This window comes from Halichoerus grypus, chromosome 4 (assembly GCF_964656455.1).
Source record: "Halichoerus grypus chromosome 4, mHalGry1.hap1.1, whole genome shotgun sequence".
Taxonomy (NCBI): domain Eukaryota; kingdom Metazoa; phylum Chordata; class Mammalia; order Carnivora; family Phocidae; genus Halichoerus; species Halichoerus grypus.
Window position 1 is genome coordinate 27,989,390 of NC_135715.1, and position 24,992 is coordinate 28,014,381.

A 24,992-nucleotide genomic window follows, 5' to 3' on the forward strand; every position below is an offset into this window, starting at 1 on the left:
AACCAAAGAGCAGACCTGTGCAAAATGATGTGCTGGGCAGTAAGTGCTCTTCAATACTCGGTATTAATTTTTTTTAAATAGCATTTTTACAGAATTGACAGAAATAAGCCATAAAAGAGTACTTAATTTCACTTTCAAGCAGCCCTAATATTTTCTTATAAGGAAGCACGTTAGCAGATACAAATAGTCTCTAGAACAGATTTAAAATGCTGTCAAGAACAGTTTCTCTGAAACACAAAGACAGGTTTGGGAAATCCTCTTATCAAACAATGTACACTTTAAGGCAAGAAATATTTTTAGAGACAGGTTTTTCATAATGATAAAGTGTCCCATCCACTCTGAGCACCGTAACAATTATAATACTGTATGTCCAAAGCGACCTAGCTTCAAAATGCAAACAAACAAAAAATTGGCAGAATTACTGAAGCCAAGCCGTAGTGGGGCCACAGTCTGGTTTAAGGTTTTGAGAGAAATACAGCACCATATATCAGACAATTCACAAATGACTCATTCAAATTAGTTTCACAACTTCAACATGAGGTCACACTCTATTGGTTTCCGTAACACCGTATTTTGTGAAGTTGAGTTGTCAGTGATGCTGTGATTAAAAAAAAAAAAATAAGCAAGCACGACTTGAAAACATCACTTTGGAACAGGAAACAAGGATGGTGGTGTCTAATCTGATTTCAAAGTTCGAGAAGTCCTGTAGTCCCCAGCAGGTGCACACATGCTAGTGGTAAGTAATTGTGGTTATCTAAGAACAACTTAGATAAAAACACAAAACTATTTTTTTCTCTTTAAAAAAAAAAAAAAACCCTCCAGGGACCAGGGCTAAGTTTTACTGGGGTGGCTCAACCACCTCTGGGGGCTGATTTCAGAAAGAACATTTTGTATAGTGTGTATATGTGTTTTTATATGTTTAAAGGAAGATGTGTATTCAGTCAGGGAAAAAGAGGCCAGCGTCCCAGGCAAGACCTTCTGATTTCACCCAGGACATTGTAGTAGGGCCTTGTTGCCTAAATAGTTTCTAGTAAATTTACAGGTAAGTAGGAGTTAAGACTCTTTTGGTTTTATAGACCAGAAACCGATCTAGTTAACTTAGGCAAAACTGATGGATTTTAGACAAGCTAATGAGATCCAAGATTTGCTGAAAACCAAGCTTTCCGGGCCCACTCAGGGCTGCTCTGGGAACCCACCACATGAGTTTACAGTGTCTCAGTGACCAAAAACTCCTAGCCCCTGTTTTTAAGTTCTGAATTTTCTGGAACAGAACATCTGATTGGCCTAGCCCAGTCAGTTGTGCACCTTTGGACAAGTTAGCTACGTCCACAGGACTGCAGAAACACGATCGCCGGAACAGAACCTCCATGATCAAAGTGGAACGCTCTTCTCAAGGAACCAGATACAGAATCAGCTTATAGGGACCCAGTATTTGGGATACACATTTTTCCGCAAAGGGAGAAAAAGCACAGTTCTAACCTATTGGCTCCTCTGAATCAAAGTCCTCATTTAAACTTAGTTTTATGTTACAATATTTTTTTCTCCACACAGGAAACTACTGTAACAGTTATAACATTTATATTATAAGAACACTGTAGGAACTGAGCGGGATCCCCTTCCAAAGGCATTAAATCTTGACGGAATGAACTTATAAAATGAAAATCTCCCTCCAAAGGTTGATACTTAACCTTTTATATGTGAGTATTTTAAGATACTTCATTTTATTTGGATGTGTAAGGTTCTGATATAAATTTTTGACTAGGTCTTTATACTAATGACTATGCATTAAATCTCATAGCCTGCAAGTTCAGGTAGTCAAAAAATATTGATTTTTCTGTAACTCAACTTATTTTCTTTCTCGAGCCCTCATTTCATAGATGACTTTAATAAATGAATGCTAGTCAAGCAGAATTTCCTTGGCCAACTCAGAGTGCTTTTCCCATCCCCTTTCTATTTCTCCAAGACTGCAGCAAAGATACAGAAAGATCTCTAACGTCCAGGCAGAGGGAGCAGGGGCCGGAGGGCCTCAGGGCCCTGTTGTCATCTGCCCGAGGGGGCAGTTCCTGCTGGTCCTCACGCTCACTGGTCTCTAGTGTGGGGCATCTATAGTCCACACCCCATGGCCATAGTCCCATCTGGTCCACAGTCTAAACCCCTTGGCAGTTCCCGTGCATGACTCTTGTCTTAACTGCGGGGCTGCACAGGGGCAGTGACCCTCTCTGCCTGTTTCTGTGCCCATCTTAGGGACAGGGTGAGGCTGTAGATGCTCTCCTTGCCACTTGGCCTACACATCACGACCCACACCACAACGTAGGAGAAATCTGGAAACTCGCCCCTCTCCTAGTTCCCACCAAGGAAACAAAGCAGAGTTGCAATGCCCTCCTGGATCCTCAAGCATGTGCGTGGAGTCCTCCATTCACTCATATCATCCCCTAATCGTGGCTCTCCTCGTCTACTCTATTCTGCCCGCAGACGGCGATATCTTTGTCTAGTCTTGGTAGGTGGGCTACCTGGGTCTGTGAAGAGCTTGCTCTACCTCCTGTTTGTGGAATGGTATTATACTTTAGTTCTTCAGAGTTCTGCTTTTTGACACTAATTTTCTTACAACTCAAAAAGCTTTTTCTTTTCAACTGCTATTCCTGCCATGAATGTCAAATGTGTACTTGGGAACATGAAACTGAACAGTGACTTTTTTTTAGTCAAGCCCCTTACTTGTTGGTCCTTGCATTGCTGTTCTAAGAGCCATACACTGAGAAGTGTTAGTATTACCGCCCCTGCTGCCTGGCTGAGGAGCACCTGGTAGGGGTCACAGGAGAGACCCAAAAAAGAAGCATAGATCAATATTTTAGGCTATTAGCTCATTGCACTAAAACATTTTGCAATTATTTTTGACGTTTGATTTCAAAATAAGTATGACATTAAAAATGTAAGACATTTGGGGCACCTGCGTGGCTCAGTTGGTTAAGCATCTAACTCTTGGTTTCGGCTCAGGTCATGATCTCAGGGTCATGAGATCGGGCCCCACGTTGGGCTCCATACTGGGTGTGGAGCCTGCTTGGGATTCTCTCTTTCCTCTCCCTCTGCCCTCCCCACCTCTAAAAAAAATTCGACATTTTCCTCTAACTTACCATGAATGTGTGAAGTAGAACTTTTATGAATGATGTATCAATAAACAGCAAACCTATTCATGAAAACCCTGATCCATTTTTATTTTTAGTTTAAAGATAATGACATTAAATTAAAATGTTTCTTAAATATATTTCCAGTGGGATAAATATGCCCAAGGAAAACGCAAAGTCCCAGTTTGAGCTGTCCAATCTGCCCTGCCTGTATGGATATAGGTCAGCACGGCAAGGATACCGTGGACATCCGCCATGACCTTGGTTCTTTCCACTGAAGGAGCAGTTGCAGTTTGTTTTTGGAACTGAACATTCTGACTTGTGTGGGACCAGCCCCACGCAGGCTACCTGCCTCCGGTGCTTCACTGAAGTCTGATCCATCCCTCCACACCATTCCTTTGCCTACCAGGTTCCCTTCCTTTATTCGGGTTTCCTGAGCCAGGTGACCTAAGTCAGCTCAGCAGTTAGTCCCTCCTTCTATAAAAACCTGGGGGAAAGAATAGCATCTATAACTTGTCAACTCATCTCTGCTCGTGGCCCTGCCAAATTTGGGGATGTACTTCACTTTTGTGCTAAATGCCAACTAATGGTTGAGCCATCCTCGGGCCTCCTTTACTCGTTAGTCTTCTCACATTCTGTCTGTCAAGTAAGACTTTTTGCTGGAAACATAACACAGAAGGCAGCACAGAAATATGACCCAACCTACTGTGACAGTCACCTTGACCATCAGAGTCCCTGGAGCCAACCAAGAGCCATGATCAGAGTGCTCATCCTCTTGGCCACTATTGAAAGCACCGACATCATATTCCATACAGTTTAGAGGCCATGATTTGCCACTGCTGGACAATGATCATATTCATTATTTTACTATTATATTATTCACTAATATAATATTACTAGATGATCATTATTTTATGTATTAGTTTATTATATCTAAAGGTGTCGATGAACCTCTTTATAAAGTATTTTTTATTTGCTGAAGTCTTTCTGTGTGAGAAATTCCCATAAATGAGATTATTAAAACTATCACAAACATTAATTATGACAATTGTATAAAAATAGATGTTAGGGTAAAACATTGTGAAGAAAAAAGAGAACACAGTTTGCCTGGAAAATAGCAACAACTGCATGGGGTCAAGACCTGGAAAAAATGAGCCAAAATGAAATTGTATCAAGATAATGAGATTAGAAATGATTTCTTTTCCTAAAATTTACAATGTTAACTTTTGCTGGAAATTTTTTAAAAAGACCACTGAAATATTCTGATTTTAGGGACACGTGAGTTTTTCATTGAAAAAATGTTTATCCTTATTGTTTAGAGAGTACATGAAAAAAGAATGTCGTTTCTTCAGAGCATTATAGTTTTTCAAGGACATAATCAAACTGGTATTGTTTGCGTTGTTTGCTGGTGTTTCAGTGTTGGAAAAGTAACGAACAATAACAATAATAAAAACAGTCTCAAGGTACCCTGTTTGTATTGTACTGCTCTTACAAATATGCGCATCTGAGGACTTGTAATAATGGCTGTTCTACTAATTAAACATAACTGAATAAAATGTTTTCATATCTTAGTCTTCATTCATTCAGATTTAAATTGAATTCACATTTTGTGTGTACATTCCAGAGGAAAGACAGAATAAACGATAAGAAGGAAATAATACTGAGGGTTAACCTTTGTTTGGACAAGTAAATAAAACATTTTCTCTATTTGTAAAACTGTCTTAAAAGATGGCTAATAGCATTAAGGCATTCTAGTTGCTTATTTTATTTTTTTTAAGATCTTATTTATTTATTTGAGAGAGAGAGCATGAGTTGGGGGAGGGGGAGAGGAAGAGGGAGAAGCTGACTCCCCGCTGAGCAGGGAGCCTGATGTGGGGCTCAATCCCAGGACCCTGGGATCATGACCTGAGCCAAAGGCAGGCACTTAACCGACTGAGCCACCCAGGTGCCCCTCTAGTTCCTTACTTTAAGTCAAAAAATAAAAGATTCCAATCCTTTCTTCCTTTTGTTCCCAGGTATCATTATAAGTCACTTTATTCTTCAACAATGAGGTAGGTTCTCGCATTTATTAAGAAACTTCTTGTTTGGGGCGCCTGGGTGGCTCAGTTGTTAAGCGTCTGCCTTCAGCTCAGGTCATGATCCCAGGGTCCTGGGTTCAAGCCCCACATCAGGCTCCCTGCTCAGCAGGAAGCCTGCTTCTCCCTCTCCCACTCCCCCTGCTTGTGTTCCCTCTCTCGCTGTGTCCCCCTCTGTCAAATAAATAAATAAAATCTTTTTAAAAAATTAAAATTAAAAAAAAACTTCTTGTTTTATGTCTAAAAACTTCCACATAGGCTAAAGCAGATACTATTTTTTTATCAAAGTGCCTAACACGTCACCCCTTTTTAAATCCTTTTTTTTTTCTTTTCCCACTTTAGTGAGATGTAATTGACAACATCGTATTAGCTGTAGGTGTACAACATGATGAGTTGACATCATTTCATTCTGAAATCACAGTACAAAAATGCTATAGACTACTATTGTAAATATTGGTTGTTTTTCCCCCCCTTTGGCTGATAAGTGCACTCTGTGTGATGTGTGGGATTCCTGCCTTGGTAAGGGCTCAGAGGGGGAAATACAAGAAAAGGGAAGTTACAAGAAAAAAAGCGTAGGAGTCCTCCATCAACTTGTGTTTGCCAATCCGGAAGGGAGTTTTGCAAATAGGGCGCTCATTAAAAGTTTATATGGTAGATTCAGGAAGGCTGAACCTGAGGAGAGCAAGACTGAAGATTTTATAGAGAGAGCATTCTGGGTGGGCATAAGCATCGGGCAGAACCCAAAGTTTACATAAACCATTTCTCTGATACTCATCTAGCCACTCAATAAGCATTCAGTTATTACTTACCCTTAAGTCAACACATCTGATCTTTCTTCCCCCCTTCCTCTCAGGCATTAAAAGAAGACAAAGTTGGTTATACAATTAAACAAGTCATTCATTCCTCATACCCTTTTTACAAATATATGAGTGCTAAAGACTGCCAGACCTAGGGGATGGGAGTGGTGTAAAATAAATTATTTAAAGAATTAGCAGTATTTTTCTTCACTTAAGAATGTCATCTTTTCCATTTTTTGAAAAGTGTTCCAAATTCACCCAGAAATCTGGGGAATAATCAGCAACAATAAACACGAGAGATGGAAATTTTTAAGATTTTTTAAAGCATTTTTAATTTTTACTGACTTGGGCAACTAAATGACGATCTACTTATTTAGGAAAACATAAAATACTGCTCCAGTAAAAGCAAAACCATATGCCTACCTCCAAGAATCTTCCTAGCTTTATTTTCCAGATATTTCCAGAAAAAGTTCCCAGTATATAGATCCTACTGTATATCTTGATGCTTTAGTCTTATAATTCAAGACCGCTGTTCTCTGGTTCTTGAGATAATCTTGTTCCTTTAATTCCATTCTTCTTTCAAGCTCTCATGCCAAGGGCTCTATCTTTCAAATGTGCAGCCGGCACTAAGCGCAGGACGTAATGGTTATAAGGTTTACCTGCTTCCATCTATTAGCATTCTTGAAAATACATTGAAATAAACAATCGAGGACTGTAATCACTTGGATTTCTCTCCAATCTAAGTTACTCATAAGATTAAATACTTAAACAGTCACATGAGCATTTCTTGACATTTTTTCCCCTGGTTTAGATTTTAGTAAATGTGTGATTGAAATCCTTGTTATGATGAATGATTTTCGAATGAAACCTGGACATTTCGTATTAAGTTATGGGACTCTGGATCTTATTGAAACCTCTGTTGTAGATGACTTTCTCTGGCCAGCGAAGAGAGTGGCTGCTTCATTATTTCCACGCAGAACAGAAAGTCCAGGTCCCTGCTCACCCACACTGACACCCGAGGAGGGGCCTCCTCCCCATTACTGCTGAGGAAAGAAGGGTGTTCCAGCTCCGCACATGGTAACACCGAGGTGGCTTTGTTACCACTGGACGTCAAAAGCCTTGCCTCCCACTAGGCTTCCTCTGACCCCCAAGTGCAAGCTCCTTCCTTGGCCTTCTCAGCCCAGTGGAGGGTGAAGTGCCTTGTTTCAGCCTGCCGAGTGTTGAAGTCTAGACTCCCCACTTTGTTGGTTGAGGTTGGACGAGAACACGGGTTTTTTTCCTGTGGTGTGGGCTGCAGCAGAATAGCTGTTGTCCAAAAGTTTTCTGTCTTGTTAGGTTGCCCCTTTCCTGGTCCTGTGGGTAGAGAGATCAGAGTTCTGCTGGGGCCCTTTTGTGTCTGTGCCCTTTAGTATTTTCAGGTTGCTGGCATCCTGGGCCCCATGTCTGCCATATATGAGGCAAAAGAAAACTCAGGGAACTCACCCCAGTGTTGTTTCTGAGGTCCTGAGGTCCCTAGAAGAAAGGTCTCTCCACCTTTTTTCTTAGGTCTGTTTTACATAATGTTTGGGGTTTTTAGTTGTACTCAGTGGGAGGAACAGACAAAGTGTGTCTACTCCATCTTCCTAGTAGCAGGGGGCCTCAGATAAAATCCTCTCACCAGTCTTACTTCACCGAGAACAAAATCTGGAAAAGCTGTACCATTATGACAGGACTACAATTTTCACTCAAACTCCATTTACGTTTAAGTCTGAAAATTTAGCTTTCAAATCAGTTCTAAGTAAATATATGAAAGGTTATCCTAGGCTGGGGGATCCTCCAGCTTGGTCATATTTCTAGGGGTGTGCAGTGCACTAAGGATGCCAATAATTGTCTTCCTGTTTCTGTGCAAGTATCTGCTTCAGATGACCCTGCCCTTCCCCAGTGCCAGACGGTGCTATGGGTGAGTACCACACAAGGACACAGTCCAGGGAACCTGGGAAAGAGGCACATGAAGTTTTATCTCCTAGGAGTTTGAGGTTGGGACACAGACTTCATAAGCTAGCTTCTGTGAAGTTCAAGGTCAGGTCAAGTCAAGGGCTGAGGCAGGCATGTAGAGACGACTATTACGCACTAGGCACAAGAAGGATAAACTTAAGAAATCAATCTATAGAAAGAAAAACAATAATCGAGCAGACACACAGGGAGAAGGAGATAAGAAGCCAAGGGGTCCCAGAGAAGACTTGTGTGAATGTGATTCTGACTTGGCTCCTGCTTGCTATTCAGTGCATGGTTCCAGGTCCTTTTGCATATAAGCTGCTTTTCCTGCACTTAGGTTTCCTGAGTCCCCATATCCCTCTACCCTAATAGCTTTCTTGAGTAGGTTTCAGAGCTCGAGGGTCTATGTGTGGAGCTTGGATGAGCTTGGGCCTTCGGTCCCACTGCTGTAACTCTCCATATGGAGCAGGTTTCCTACCACAGCTCCAGAGAGTCACTCTGCAGCCTCATTATCCGCACAACACGGGCTCCCCTCCTATGCATTTGCCTTCTTGTCTATGACCATGCGACCCTGAAGGCCCCCGATCTCATCTACACGTTTGCCTTCTTTCCTTCCACTCTCCCTCCTAGCTTTCCTGCCGTGTTCCTTTGCTCATTTTATCTTCTGTTCTTCAACATAATTACCGAAATTTCAGAAATAGAACACAGTTGGTGGGATATACAAAGAACAAAAGGAGCTGCAACTGGCCAAGAGTTGCCAACAGGCCATCAAAGAAGACAAGTTAAAGCCAGAAATAACCAAAGCACATGGGAAAAAAACCCAAGCATTTTCTAAAAGAAGTCCCAACAGCCATGGAAGTTCAAACGAGATAGATACCAGCTCAGATTTCTTTTTGCTACATCATGTGACTGCCCACAAGAAGGACTGTTGGAATATGTCTGGCATCAATAAACAACTGAAAATGGGCACTGCGGAAGATACTGACTATTGGGAATCCTAAATCCAAATGCTTGTGCAGAAATCATACAACCAAGAAAATAGTTAACTTATTGGAGGGGACGATAGCTTATTTTTAAGAGGATAAATCTAATATTTTCTGAGCTTTCTATATACAATCCCAGTGATGTCTGTTCAATCTTGCAAAAAGCAAAATCCTCTTTTTTTGTACTGAATATTCCACTGTCTGATACTACAGTTTATTTATTCATTCACCAACTGAAGTACATCTTGGTTACTTTCAAGTTTTAGCAATTATGAATAAAGCTGCTATAAATATCCGTGTGCAGGTTTTTGTGTGGACATAAGTTTCCAGCTTCTTTAGGTAAATACCAAGGAGTGCCATTGCTGGATCCTGGAGTAGAGGATATTTAGCTTTGTAAGAAACTGCCAAACTGTCTTTCAAGGTGACTATACCATTTTGCATTCTAACCAGCAATGAATGAGAATTTGTTGTTCCACAGCCTTATCAGAATTTGGTGATGTCAGTGTTCCAGATTTTGACTATGCTAATAGGTTTGTAGTGGTATTTCATTGTTGTTTTCATTTGAGTTTCCCTGATGACATAGGATGAGGAATACCTTTTCATATGCTTATTTGCCATCTGTATATCTTCCTTGGTGAGATGTCAATCTCCCTTCGGCCCTTTATTTATTTAGCCCATATTTTTTATTCAGGTTGTTTGCTTTCCTATTGTTGAATTTTAAGAGTTCTTTATATATTTTGGATTATAGTCCTTTATCAGATATGTCTCTTGCAAATATGTTATCCCACTCCGTGACTTGTCTTCTCATTCTCTGGTCTTTCACAGAGAAGTTTTTAGTTTTCATGAAGTTCAGCTCATCAATTACTTATTTCATGGATTTGGTGTTGTGTCTTAAAAGAGTCATTACAATAGATACCTGAGGTCATCCAGTTTTCTCCCATATTACCTTCTAAGATTTTTACAGTTTTGCATTTTATATTTAGGTCTATCATCCATTTTGAGTTAATTTTTGTGAAGGGTGTAAGGTCTGTGTCTAGATTCTTTTTTTTTTTTTTTTTGCATGTGGATGACCAGTTATTCCAACACCACTTGTTGAAAAGACTACCTTTGGGCGCCTGGGTGGCTCAGTCGTTAAGCGTCTGCCTTCAGCTCAGGTCATGATCTCAGAGTCCTGGGATCGAGTCCCACATCGGGCTCCCTGCTCGGCAGGAGGCCTGCTTCTCCCTCTCCCACCCCTCCTGCTTATATTCCATCTCTCACTGTGTCTCTCTCTGTCAAATAAATAAAATCTTTAAAAAAAAAAAAGAAAAGACTACCTTTGCTCCTTTGTCAGAGATAAGTTGATGGTATTTATTTAGGTCTATTTCTGGGCTCTTGATTCTGTTCCATTGATCTGTCTCTTCTTTCACCAAGACCACACTGATTTGATTTCTGTAGCTTTGTAATAAGTCATGAAGTCAGGTCATGTCAATTCTCCAACTTTGTTCTTCTCCTTCAATATTGTATTGGCTATTCTGGGTCTTTTGCCTCTCCATATAAACTTTAGAATCAGATTGTTGACATCCACAAAATAACTTGCTGGGATTTTGATTGGGATTGCATTGAATCTATAGATCAAATTGGGAAGAACTGACATCTTGACAATATTGAGTCTTTTTATCCATGAATATAGACTTTCTCTCCATTTATTTAGTTCTTTAATTTTATTCATCAGTTTTGTAATTTTCTTCATAGATCTTGTATGTATTTTGTTTGATTTATACCTAACTATTTAATTTTGGGGAGGTGCTAATGTAAATGGTATTGTGTTTTTAATTTCAAATTCCACTTGTTCATTGCTGATATAAGGGAAAGCAATTGATTTTTTTATATTAACCTTACATCTTTAACCTTGCTATAATTGTTTATTAGTTCCAGGAATTTGTCTATTCATCTCAACTGTGAAAAAAAAGACAGTTTTATTTCCTTCTTCCCAATCTGTATACCTTTTATTTCCTTTTCTTGCATGATTACATTAGCATGGACTTTGTTGAAAAGAGGTGGTAAAAGGGGAAATTCTTGCTTTGTACCTGGTCTTGGTGGGAAAATTTGGAGTTTCTCACCATTAAGGATGATGTTAGCTCTAGGTTTTTGGAGAGTCTTTATCAAGTTGAGGAAGTACCCCTCTATTCCTAGTTTACTGAGTGTTACAAATGGATGATGAATTTTGACAAATGTTTTGTCTTCATCTATTGATATGCTTATGTGATTCTTCACTTTTAGTTTGTTGATGTAATGGATTACATTAAGTGATTTTTGAATGTTGAACCAAACTTGCATACCTGGTGATAAATCCTACTTTTTAGGCACTGTTGGATTTGATTTGCTAATATTTTGTTGAGGATTTTTGTGTCTATGGTCATGGAAGATACTCATCTGTGGTTTTCTTTTCTTGTAATGTCTTTGGTATTAGGGTAATGCTGGCCTCATAAAATGAGTTAGGAAGTATTCCTTCGGCTTCTATCTTCTGAAAGAAATTGTAGAGAATTGGTATAATTTCTTCCTTAAATGTTTGGTAGAATTCACCAGTGAACCCACCTGGCTTGGTGCTTTCTGTTTGGGGAAGTTATTAATTATTGATTTATTTAATAGATAGTTCTTCTTGTGTGAGTTTTGGCAAATTGTGTCTTTCAAGGAATTGGTCTATTTTATGTAGGTTATCAAATTTGGGGATATAGAGCTATTCATTGTATTACTTTATTATCTAATGTCCTTGGGATTTGTAATGATGCTTCTCCTTCCTTTCTGATATTAGTAATTTGTGTCCTCTCTCTTTTTTTCTTAGCCTGGCTATAGGCTTATCAATTTTATTTATCTTTTCAAAGAACTAGCTTTTGGTTTCATTTTTTCTCTCGATTGATATCCTTTTCCCAATATCATTAATTTCTTCTCTAATTCTTATTATTTCTTCTATTTACTTTGGGTTTAATTCACTCTTTTTAGTTTTATAAGGTGGAAACTTAAAATATTGATTTTAGCTCTTTCTTCTTTTCTAATATGTGTATTGTCATAAATTTCCCTCTGAGCACTGCTTTCAATACAAATTTTGATAAGTTGTGTTTTCATTTTCATTTAGTTCTAAATATTTTAAACCTTCTCTTGGGATTTCTTATTTGACCCACGTGTTTAGAAGTATGTTGTTTAAAGCTTCACAAATTTTAGGACTTTCCAGTCATCTTTCTGTTACTGATATCTATTTAGTTCCATTGTGATCTGAGAGCAGACATGGTGTGATTTCTATTCTTTCAAATTGTTAAGGTGTACCTTGTGGCCCAGAATGTGGTCTATCTTGGTGAATGGTCCATGTGAGCTTGAGAATAATATGTATTGTGTTGTTGTTGGATGAAGTAGTCTATAGATGTCAATTATGTCCAGTTGATCAATGGTGTTGAGTTCAATACGTCCTTACTGATTTTGTCTGCTGGATCTGTCCAAAAATCCTCCTCTAAAAGACTTCATAAGCAGGGCACTTGTTATGATGAGCACTGGGTGTTATATAAGTGATGAATCACTAAATTCTACTCCAGAAACCAATATTACACCATATGTTAACTAGAATTTAAATAAAAATTTGAAAAATAAAATAAAATATGCAGCAAATAAATGACTTCAAATATAAGAATTCAGATAGTCTTGCACTTAAGTCTTGTATATTGAAGACGGCTAATCAGACATCTAGTCAACAGCTAGTCTAATGTGATGTATATTGTGAGTTTCTGACAATCCCAATAAAGCACTTCTCTTTCCCACCTGGGTTATATATATGTAAGCTATAAAACAAAAGAGTGGAACATGGAGAATTAAAATATTAACTTTATTGCTGATAAAACTAGATTGGAGGGCATAGTTTAATTAAATGAACTCTAGAATTAGGCAAATGTACCTTACCCAGGTCGTGTTAGACTTCCTTCCCTGGGCAGGGGCAGAGCAGAGCTTGCCCTGAAGAACAGAGCACAGCTGGAACTCGTGTGAGCTGCTAGCTCCCCAGAGGAAGAAGAGAAGCTGAGCAGAACATACCTAGGTATTTACATTTCAAATTTACCTATCAAATAAATTACTCCCCAGAGGAAGAGCTAATAAAGAGAGAGGTCAGGAGTTACACTAATTACATTTCGTCTACATGGAAGAAACATCAAAAGTGGTGGAGGAACGTCCCCCCATCTTCCAACAGTACATTAAATCTTTAAAAAAAAAACAAAACCCTCTAGTTCACAAATTGTAAAATATTAGCATTATTAGAAACATTTTCCTAGAATTTGAGGACCCAGAGATTTGCCAAATGTAAACAAATGGCTGAAGTTAATACACAGAATGGAGCTCACATTACAAGTAATTTCTCTTTCAGAATTTTTTATATTTGGCTTTTACTCTTGACTTCAGACAATGACCAACTAGGTTTATGTTAGCAAAGAAATGGTAAAATGGGGAGGAGGGGAAAAAGGGAAAAAGGGCAGGAAGTAAGGGAGGTAGGAACAAAGAGGAGAGAGGGGCAGAGGTAATCACTGTTAACAAGTAAGCGTAAACAGTCCCGGACTTTGTTCTCTACATCTCTTCTGCGTTCTGCTACACAAGTTGATCAATCAATTTCAGAATCTGGAACCTTAAGTCTTATTTCTATAGGACTCCATTACATATTCTTTAACTCTTCTCTGAGAAAAGAATTTTTTTCTGGGGAATAGTTTGGAGTGAGAAAAACACATTTCCAACTAACAGTAAGGGGAAGGGCAAAGCAATGCTCAAAGCTGTACGTAATCATTGCAAACACATTATTAGGAAGTGTCTGTGCAAACTTTCCTGGTGTGAACAGCCAATGAACCTCAGAGTCATTTATCCTGTACTAGACTGGAGGGCAGAACTCAGGGCAGGTGAGAGACGGTGAGTGTTTTGGGGGCCTATTAAGCAGCAGGCTCTCTACCTAGAAACCTCCTTGGTTCCAAAGAATCAGACTTAGTTTCATTTCTGAAAATACAAACCAATATCATACATTTGGGAGCTGGATCATTGCAAAAGGGAGTGGCCTTTTGCACCTGGGTCATTCTCATTTGTTGTTTTACCAAGCAGTAATTTGCAAATGGTACCTGCTTCCCCTGGCAAAGTTTTGTTGATGGGCAGTGTGGATAGCATCGAATGATCTTGGGGACAGTAGTTGAATTGTGGCTGCTGACATTTTCACTGAGGCCATTTCTGGAAGCATTTGTTGGGAAGTTAGTCATTCCATGGGACTCCCAATTGGAGAAAAAAAGAGAATGCAGGCATGAGTAAAGCAGATGTAAACCCCACTGCTTACACATTGCCACTGCACTGAGCTGACTGACAATCAGCAAGCCAAGTGCAAGGAGCCTGGATGGTCAGTGCCTCCGGTGGGCAGGTAAGGCTTGTGACTCCTTTTTCATGTTGGTGGCTTCTGATGACCTGAGCAGCTCTTCTAGGGAAATGGATGGTTATACTTGCACCAGTTTGAATTGTTCTTAAATATCAGTAACAAAACCCTGACTAACAATAAGCAATTATTTTTCTCATTGAGCAGAAAGTTAGAAGGTAGGCAGGTCCAAGGCTTATGCAGTGCTCCGTGATGTCAGCAAAATCAAGCTCCTCCTTCCTTCCTGCTCTCATAGTTAGTCTACCAACTGTTGCCTCAATGGCACAAGATCGTTGCTTCAGCTCCAGATGTCACACTTCAGTTCAAGAAAGGAAGAATTGGGGAAGAGAGAAGGAGGGGTTGTAAATGTCTGTTGGTTTAGCCAGAGAACAGTGACTGCCATATCCTGGAACAAAATTTTGGTCCTGAAACAAGGGAAATTAATTTTAAACCCAGAATCATTTTGGTCTTCCCTAAACCTACCCAGCCTGATATTCTTGTCAACGCTGACCCCCTTCCTCCTAATAACCTGGTTCCAGAGAACTTCTTGCCAAAAATAGACCTATCGGGAGATCAGAAAGCAGGACATCTAAATGCTGCAAATATCAGAACCTGGAATAGCCCAGCTCCCACAGGCCCCTCACCTAGAGACTAAAGAACCAAGAAAGTAAACCTTGGTTTCTCAGGAAGAACAAAGTAAGAGCATTTCAGGAAGAAGCAGTCATCTCCAGAGCTGCCTCCCAGAATACAGAGAAAAAGGCACATTGTCTCAGACATTGTACCTGGGACCAGCTCACCTTTAGATGAAATCAGAAGTTCCGCTGACATCACAGAAGACAGGGCCATCCTAGTAAAACATTATGTGGAAAAAGCCTGTAAGGGTATATAATAAATAGGTAACAGTGGTTACTTCTGGAAAGGGAGAAAAAATTGGAAGATATGTGAAAAAGAGCTATCACAATTTATTCTGTATACTTCTTGTACCGTGTGTTTAGAGAAGAGTGTGCCTGCACATTGTTAAGTTCTGAGGTCAGTCGTACGTGCAGTGGCAAAGTGAGTGGTTCACAATGACACGCGGAAAACCTCAGGCTTGCTTTTACAAGCGCCAGGCGCATTGAAGGCTGTGGAATCACACCCGGCGTGGATCCTGGTCTCGAGCAGATGAGGCATGAATGCTGCAAGTGTGCCACACAGTGGAACGTGGCTGGGCAATAAGGAGGCTCAGATGAAGTGCCATGAGAATTGGGAAAACGGTTACTTTCTTCCGAGAAGGATCGAGAAAGGCAGAGCCTCGTGCAAGAGATGGCAAAATACGAAATGTTGGTGATACATTTAAACATGGATGGGGCGCCTGGGTGGCTCAGTCATTAAGCGTCTGCCTTCGGCTCAGGTCATGATCCCAGGGTCCTGGGATCGAGCCCCGCATCAGGCTCCCTGCTCCGCGGGAAGCCTGCTTCTCCCTCTCCCACTCCCCCTGCTTGTGTTCCTTCTCTGGCTGTGTCTCTCTCTGTCAAATAAATAAATAAAATCTTTAAATAAATAAAAATAAAAAAATAAACATAGCTGCACACTCTTTTCTCTAGCAGTTCTAGTTCCAGCGTCACCTTTGTAGTGCAGGGTGCCCTGGTTCTCCCAGAGATCAACGGTTCAGACCTGAGATTTCTGTCCCTACCTCACATTAGCACATTTTCCTGTGTATAAATCTCCCTCCATTTGGGTTAAAGGGCTGAAAGTATTTTAGGTATCCTGGGGCGCACTCAGCCTGGCACTAGCAGCCATCCCACCCATCCTTCCAATTTACTGAGCTGTACTGAGTGTGGGGGAGGCGTGCCAAGCTGGGTAAGATTTAACACCTACAACTGAGGACAGTAACACCCAAGTCAGTAATGATAACGCAGTGTCCTATGTGTCTTGACGGGAAGAATACACAGGGCTATGGAAACCAAGAGGACCGGGTCAGAGTAAGAGGATGAGAGAGAATGGACCTTCCCGAAAGAGATGGTATTTAAGCTCTTTTCGAAGGTGGAAAAATGAATAGGGTAGATGGATGTCCTGTGAAGGCAACAGCACCAACCCTTCGGCACTCAAAAATTTTTGATTGACCCAATTATGATCAGCGTAGAGTCTAGGAGACCTAATTCCCATCTAAGTATTTCCCTTGCAAGGTAATAGACATTTTTGAAAATGAATCCAAGATTAAGAACCCATGATGATAAGAGAAAGCTGGTGAGTCCTCGAATTCCTAGAATCAGAAACAACCTGCCCACAAACTGTTTTCTGATCACTTCTCAACCAGGATTTCAGAGCCCCGGCTCCCTGAGCAACAGCGATGCAGCGCCAGTTACAGGTTTGTCCCGCTCTCAGAAAGCAGAGCATTGCAGGAAACCTTCATAAGCTCAAGTGTGTAACGGGAAGCAATTACCACTGATCTATATGAAAGCAATTATCATTAAATTTATTACCATTTATTTCTGGGCACTCCTAGACCCTGAAAATCTCTCTTCGGCTTCTCTAACACCTTAGGACACATCTTGCTAACGAATGCACAAAACAAATCCAGGTAAGACACAGATGCTCCCAGACGCAGCTCAGAGCTCTGCTGGCTTGATGCTGAGATGCTTAAGGGCAGGTCAGGGGAAGCAGAGTGGGGTGCACACTGCCCCTGTCCTAGCGCGCTGCAAAACAAACGCTGAGTGCTATGTTTGCTTTTCACCTTTTTTCAGTAAAGCAAAAATCTTTGAATTTCTTTCAGTTAGCGAAAACAAGAACCAATGTAGGTTTTTCATGAACATGAAGTGGTGTACTGTGAACCTTCAAAAGGCAGAGGATACCTGTAAAAAGCAACATCATCCCAATTCAACAGTGAAGATCTGAGGGACTGGTTTTGGGGCCTCCACACTTTGGCCTGGAAAGATCTGTGTGAGCTACCACACTCCCCACCAGCTGGAGTGCTGTTGTCCAACAGGCAACTCCCTTCCCCTTTGCATGACTGTGTCCCTTAAAATCAGTTGTCATCAAAAACTAATGATGTACTGTATGGTGACTAATATAAAAAATAGATGATTGATAGATAGATAGATAGATAGATAGATAGATAGATAGATAGATAGATAGATGATAGATAAAAAGAAACTTTTGCTTTGATTCCACTTGCCGCAGAGAAGATACAAGATATAAGGAACCAACCCTAGGCTGTTATAAATCACCCTTTTTGGCGGGTGCAAGGCCTGCATCAGGCGAGGGCTTATTTCAAACCCTGAAAGCATCTACTGACTCAGGCAGTCTGGTCAGGGAACACACTGAGCAAAGATGTCATAATGCCTTTCTTTTGCTAATTCTCACCTCATCTTCAGGTACATACTGTGCTTCCCAACAAATGGGTGAGGAAACTGAGGCTTTGGTTAAGCAAATTGCCTGTGCTTGCATGAAAGTTGGTTATTTGAGTTCAGGGTTAATTAATCTGGCTCCAAAACCAGTCTTTTATTACATAAAGCTGCTCCCCTTAATAATCCAGAGGCTCCTCAAGGATAGAGAAAGGGAGGTACTAATGGAAAGAAGTACATTTCTTGAGGTAGGAAAAATCAACTGTGTGAAAATTAATCCAATTCTGCTCACTTTACAGGATTATGGAGAAAACAACAAACACTTCTATTCTGTCACAACACTCCCACACTGCCCTGCAGAGCCAGGTTGTGTGTATAAAGGCCTGAACACCAGAAAGGGTCTCCTTCAGAGAGGTCATAAAGAACTCAAGAAATGCTCATTAACTCTTTAAGAATCTGTTTTATGTGCCTTTCCCTTTCCCTGCAAGAAGTCTGATACATTGAGCCTAACATTGTAACTATCCATCACCTGTGTACAAGGACCTAGCCATAGAGAGCACACAATGATGAAAAAGGAAATCAGTGGATTCCTACTAGACCAAAATCCCAGCACTTCAAACTACGGTAAGGAAATGTGCTCACAGGCCAGGTGTATTGCATTGGATCCTCTGGTAATGGAGGCTAGAATGTTAATTTCCCCCAAACGCCCAGTTGATTATAATGCACCATTTTGAATAACAATCCCAGCTCTAAAGAGAGGTCCTAAGAATCACTCAATCAAGAGTTCATCCCTGGAGGTCACCTGGGTGGCTCAGTTAAGTGTCCGACTCTTGATTTTGGCTCAGGTCATGATCTCAGGATTGTGGGATCAAGCCCCAAGGGCTCCATTCTGGGCTTGGAGCCTGATTGCGATTCTCTCTCTCCCTCTGCCCCTCCCCTCCCTCTCTAAAACAAATAAAAATAATAAAAATAAGTAAAAAATAATAATAATAATTCCTCCCTGGAGATCCCATTGGATTAAGGAAATGTTAAGACTCCCTTATCTTTTATAAGTTCCTAACTCTCAATGAACTGATCCTGTTTTCCACAGTCTGCTGGTCATTTTAAAAGCTGGATTTAGGAAGTGATACTTCACACTCATTCTACCACCAATGCTTACTAGCAATTAAGTTTTTAAATCTTGGGGTGCCTGGCTGGCTCAGTTGGTAGAGCACTCGACTCTTGATCTCAGGGTCATGAGTTCAAGCCTCATGTTGGGCACAGAGCCAACTTGATGAAAAAAAAAGTCTTTAGGTCTTATCTCTGAATAAGATGAAAATTAAAATTTTAAAGCCCAAATCCCATAGATTGCATAGCCAAACCAAATCACCATGCAGGAATTCAGATGGTTGAGAAACTAAAGGAATGATAAATATATTTCCACACTAGGGATTTAGGTACAAGTACTATTCTTGAATCTCCAAAGAGTTCATACTTTCCAACAATGTTATTTGCTACTTTTCATAATCTGAGCACAGAGGCTCCTCCAAATTTCTTCTGAACTTTGGTTAAACTTTTGTTTTACGTGATTTTGCTATGCTTCTGGTAAAGCTAAAAGAAGATATTATGCTGTAAGGATAACCACCTATATCCCTTCTTGTGTCACTGAAGGTAAAATGTTGATCTAAGTAAAACAAACACAAAAGGAGTGGGAAAGTAATAAGGTGACTCTTCTTGCAAGTGTGAGAGATAGAGAAGCTACCTCTAAATTTCTGGAAACCAAAAGTGTATGATTTTGGCTTTCCATAATCTCAACTGCTAAAAAAGTAATACTCTACGGGAGCCTGGGTGGCTCAGTCGGTTGAGCGTCCCAACTCTTGGTTTCAGCTCAGGTCATCAGGGTCGTGAGACTGAGCCTGGCATTGGGCTCCACGCTCAGAATGGAGTCTGCTTGAGATTGTCTCTCCCTCTGCTCCTCCCTCCACTCTCTCTCAATTAAATAAATAAATCTTTTTTAAAAAAGTAAACTCTATATAGCTACTGGATTTTTTTAATGGTTTTCATGAAAACCAAGTAGGTTTTAAAAGCTCAATCTCTCAAAACAAAAAAAAAATGAAAGCTAAGCTGAAAACACCAAGAAGGAAAAGTTAAAACCACCAAGCACGTTGAGTTCAAAATAAACACTTTTAAAAACTTTTATCAAGTATGGAATGAGCTTTTTGATTTTCTTCTAAATAATTTGAAGGAAGTTTTTTGCATTCTAGGGTCTTATGTCCCAAATGAAAATACAAGCCCACAGGGAGGTCTGACCTATGGTCACCACTGATATTCTGCAAAGTAGCAATGAACATAAATTCCATAAAGCTGATTTTTTGGCATGTATTAAAATTAAACTGCAATCATCTCCTGTGACAAGCTTAATACTGTTCCACACTCCAACCTAATTCCATGCCAGTTGTTCTTATCTCAAATAAGGTATACCATATAAACATTTTGTGAGGCTAAGATGGCGATACGTTGTGAATCTTACACTGATTTTCAAAAGGATGCACAGGTTCACATTTCCATATCTATAGAACTTTATTAATAAGCAAAACATATGTCAGCAAGTTTTATATATGGGCAAGGACATTCCTATAATAACTGGCACATTATCATCTAACAGTTTAACTTTATTAAGAATGAGATTTTTAAAAATAATACACTAACATTTCATATGACTATCTGAAGAATAAACAATTAAAATTAACATTGAATAGCAGTTTTAAAATATAAAAGCTCATTGTTTACTATTTACCATAAGCTGGAATCATTCCAATACAACTTCTATTTAAAAAAAAAAAAAAGATACTGTGCATATTCTATAGGTCAGATAAATGGGTTGGCTAGGAAAGACTGTGACAAAAATTAGCTCCTGACCTAATACTCCAGTTCCTTCTCTCAAAGGGCAGTGGATTTAGGCAGTCACTTCTCAGTATAAGGTACAGTTATATATATGGTGATCATGTAATTTATTCTCCAAATTAGGACACTTTTGAGAGAGGAGGCACTATTTAAGCTGAGAAAACAGAAATAGGACTGTTTCTGAGCAAACTCAGGACATATGTCACTCCAGTTAAATACAGTATCAGATGCACTCTCGTTACTTTTGTGCTTTGGGGGACTACAGACCAGTTGAAAGGAAAAATGTTAAATTAAGAAACCCTGATTTTTTTCTCTAGTTGCACTTTTTGGATTTCACTTTTCCTGTTGTGGACGGTTTTGCTGGAAGTATTAGTTATTATTGTCTTAACAGGTTAAAATTTCTAAACTACCTCAAAGGCATGGGAGATATACCTCACAGACTCAAAATAAAAGGCTAGACAGAAATTAGTATTTTTTCTCGTAAAGAGAGATTTTTATTTTAACTGAGTGTAAGATTTGTCTTTTAATTTTAAATTTCTAATTTCAATCCTGAACACACTACACAGAAAAATGTATTTTTACCTTAAATTCAACTGATTTCATAAATACGTAATATCCTAGCCCTAACTAGCTTATTCAAATATAATAGAAATAATTTAATAAATATTTGCATTAATTTCCAAGCCCCTGTTCACATTCATTCAAAAATTTAGACACCCTAACAAAGATTCTGATTTTCAAACTTTAAGACAGAGTGCAAAGGCAGTTAAGCATCCCCAAAACACAACAGCAACTGTTCTATCCAAGCTCACAGGAAATGAAGGGAAGTATGCAGAATTTGATAGATCTGGAAGAGAATGTTAAGGTTTTAAAAATAATATTCTACGCCCCTGATTGGATGATAAGATTTAAGGCTACCACTGAATTGTACCAATTATAGGGGATCAGGTAACATGCACACTTGAACCTTATAGATTTGAAAGGGGGAGGGGGGGAGAACCAAAACAAAAAATGAAGGTTTTGATGTTGGATCAAAAGCGACACATCCATATTCAGAAACCAAGGATAAATACCACAAAAACTAAAATGTTACATTAGTGATGTGATAGCTCATCTAGTAATCTACAATTACCATGTATGATAGCTTAATTTAATTTAAAAATTATCACAAAAAACAAAGTACAGGTCGATAGAAACTTAATATGAGATAAGGAAGAGATCTAGCATGAGATTCCATTTCTCATAAATACATGCTAATTTAATTTCAACTTCCAAATCAGGCAACTAAATTAAATATTTTGTTTTCTTTACCCCATGCTAGTTTGACTTCAAGGGGTATAACACAGGTACTTCAATCAACAATAAAAATTCTATGTAGGGAAGGAAAATGAATGAGAGAAAACAAAAAATAGGAGGCTCAATTAGCAAAACAAAACTGCATGTTTTATTTATCAAAGACAATGAAATAAATCAGAAAATACAGAGAAATACAAAAGAAGTTATAAAGCATAATTTATTTTTTCAGAAATGGAAAAATGTCCCTGAATAGGATGTATCTTTTAGTAGTAGTCAGTGTCTAATAATAAACAAGCAACCAATTTTATATGTACTCTATAGCTGTATTAAATGATTTTTAAGTTTAAAAGATGATATAATTCTCATTTTTAATTTTGGCATTCAAAAACAAAAATATAACTGAAAAGAAAATAGATGAGACATAAAATGATTTGCAAAATGTAGTAGCTTCCAGTTGTAATAATGGTCACATACACACTCTTGCAACACACATAGACACACACACCACACCCCCATATTCCACAGACACATTTCTGTAACTTAAAAACAGATTATTTTGCATATCTGAATTCAAGATATGATTTTTATAGGTTAATCCTACAATCATAAAGCAAGAAGCTATTAGTACAAGTTTTGATTTGTTTCATTTAACAAACTAAACATCTAAAGAAAAAATTATCACAATGATAAATGAAAGATACTTTTATTGGCTTCTTAAAAGACAAATGCAAATGAGAATATCTTATTCAGAAAATTAATTTTCAAAAGTGTCTTAAATGAAATAAATATAATGTCTAATACAATCTCTTCCTACAAGACTCTCTAAGATGGCAATGCTAAAAACCAAGCTTCTCGACAGAATCCCTAAACTTGGCATGTCCCTTAAAAAAAAAACAACAAAAAGATGTTTTTATAAGGGACATGTGGAATACCCATATCTTCTTAAAATCTGTCCTAAAACAAACTATCTTTAACACCCAAATTTTCTCTATATATTAAGTTCACTTAATTTTAAATTAATTGAAAAGATATCCACACAGTTTCTAAGAAAACAATGCAGAAAGTAATTTATGCATGGTTATTTACAGAGTTTGCTAAATAATAATGTAAATATGTTCAAAAATCTGACAAAGTTCTTCTATAATCAGCACTGCAGGTTTTAAAAACTATATATAACAAAGGATGTTTCATGTGTAGAGTTACACTAGATGAATCTAGGAGCCAGAAACTAAAGCATTTGACATGGTTAATAATTTCATTTTTATTATACTAAATGTCAGGTCGGAAGTCAATGAATGGCATTTACATGCTGGAAGACTGTTTCTTACTCACCTCTTTCAATTATAACAAACACTGATTAACCAAATATGACTGGACTTTACTGCTACAACTTTATGGTTTCTTTCAAGTATACGCAAATCTTTTACATGGGCACATATGCAAATGTGCAAAACAAATGAAATATAAATATTTAAGAGAATGAACAGAAATGGCTTTTAAGCATAAACCATCCTGCTATTCAATTTTGAAGATCTATCTTTTCTTCACTAATTTGTCTTCTGCTTTTAGTAGTCTTCTTATTAAAGTTGTAGGTTTACAGATGATCTGGAAATTTCACATTGATATAAGAAAAGAATGTCTGGTCGATGCAGTCTAGGGACAAAGAAAGAGTCTTAAAGTATATTAAGTTGCAACTGTCTACATGGTAATACAACAAAAACCCATTTTATAGCAGTATTACGTCAAGTATATAATGTTATTTTTGTAAAGATAATATAAAATAGCATATTAATCAGAATATATTCCGAAGTTTAAGCTTCTATAGGAAACCATCTAGAAAATATTTACACATTAAATTTTAGGCTCTTGAAAATGCAAACAAGACAATTACACTGAATACTCACAGAATATCATTCAAATTAGTAAAATTACTTTGCATTTTATCTTACATACTGATACACTTGCTGTTACTGCTCGCAAAGGTATTTTAGTGGTTAAAGAGAAAATGTGACACCTTCTAGAGCTAAAAGAACATTTAAAGGATACTTTAATATTTTCCAGAAATACAACTATTCACTGTACTCCTCAGTAGAAATAAGTAAATTATATTAGATTATGTAAAACTCCTAGTTATAAAGCTTAAGCAATCAAATCCCAAACCATACAATTTATTTATAAAAATACAGTAACTTTGAAACATTTTGTACTTGTAGAGACATCTAGAAGTTAAGTGTTTTAGCAGACACTTTGCCTATGCAGTTCAAATACTTTAAAAGTTCAAATCATTTATAAACATGAAGTATATGGCACTTGCTTTAATATAGAGGGAAGAGATATTTGTAAGTCATATATCCAGTAAAGAGTTAATATCCAAAATAGTTAAAGAACGCATACAACTCAATAACTAAAAAACCAAACAATCCAATCAAAAAATGAACGGAGGATCTGAATAGACAGTTTTCCAAAGACATACAGATGGCCTTCAAGCACATGAAAAGATGTTCAACAACCCTAAACATGAGGGAAATGCATATGAAAAACACAAGCAGATTATCACCTCACACCTGTCAGAATGGCTGTAAGTAAAAAGATAAGAAACAAGTGTTAGTGAGGACATGAAGAAAAGGGAAACCTTGTGAACCGTTGCTGGGAAAGTAAATTGAGGCAACCACTCTGGAAAACAGTATGGAGGTTCCTCAAAAAATTAAAAATATAACTACCCTATGATCCAGCAATTCCACTTGTAGCTATCTATCTGAAGAAAATGAAAACACTAATTCAAAAAGATACATGCACCCCTGTTAACTGCAGCATTATCTACAATAGTCAACATATGGAAAACAACTTAAGTGCCCATCAATAGATGAATGGATAAAGATGTAGGGTGTGTATGTGTGTGTTCCATATATACATGATGGAATACTACTGAGCAAAAAGATCTTGCCATTTGTGACAACATGGATGGACCTTGAGGGTATTATGCTAAGTGAAATAAGTCAGAGAAAGGCAAATATTACATGATTTCCCTTACAAGTGCAACGAAAAAAAACCCAATAACAACATAAAACAACACCTATACTCATAGATACTAAAAACAGAGTGGTGGCTATCAAAGGGGAAGGAGTTTCGGGACAGGGGAGCAAA

The 24,992-nt window shown here is 38.4% G+C and overlaps 1 protein-coding gene and 1 long non-coding RNA gene across 4 annotated transcripts in view; one reads left to right on the forward strand and one right to left on the reverse strand.

The window, feature by feature from the left end:
- Positions 1-24,992, forward strand: part of LOC144381563 (uncharacterized) — a 625,721-nt gene that overhangs the window by 234,968 nt on the left and 365,761 nt on the right. The window lies entirely within an intron of this gene.
- The window catches only part of NDFIP2 (Nedd4 family interacting protein 2), a 67,603-nt gene continuing 64,584 nt past the window's right edge, over positions 21,974-24,992 (reverse strand). The window contains exon 8 of the mRNA XM_078070202.1: positions 21,974-23,501. The gene's annotated coding sequence lies outside the window, so the exon portion shown is untranslated. The remainder of the gene's footprint in view (positions 23,502-24,992) is intronic.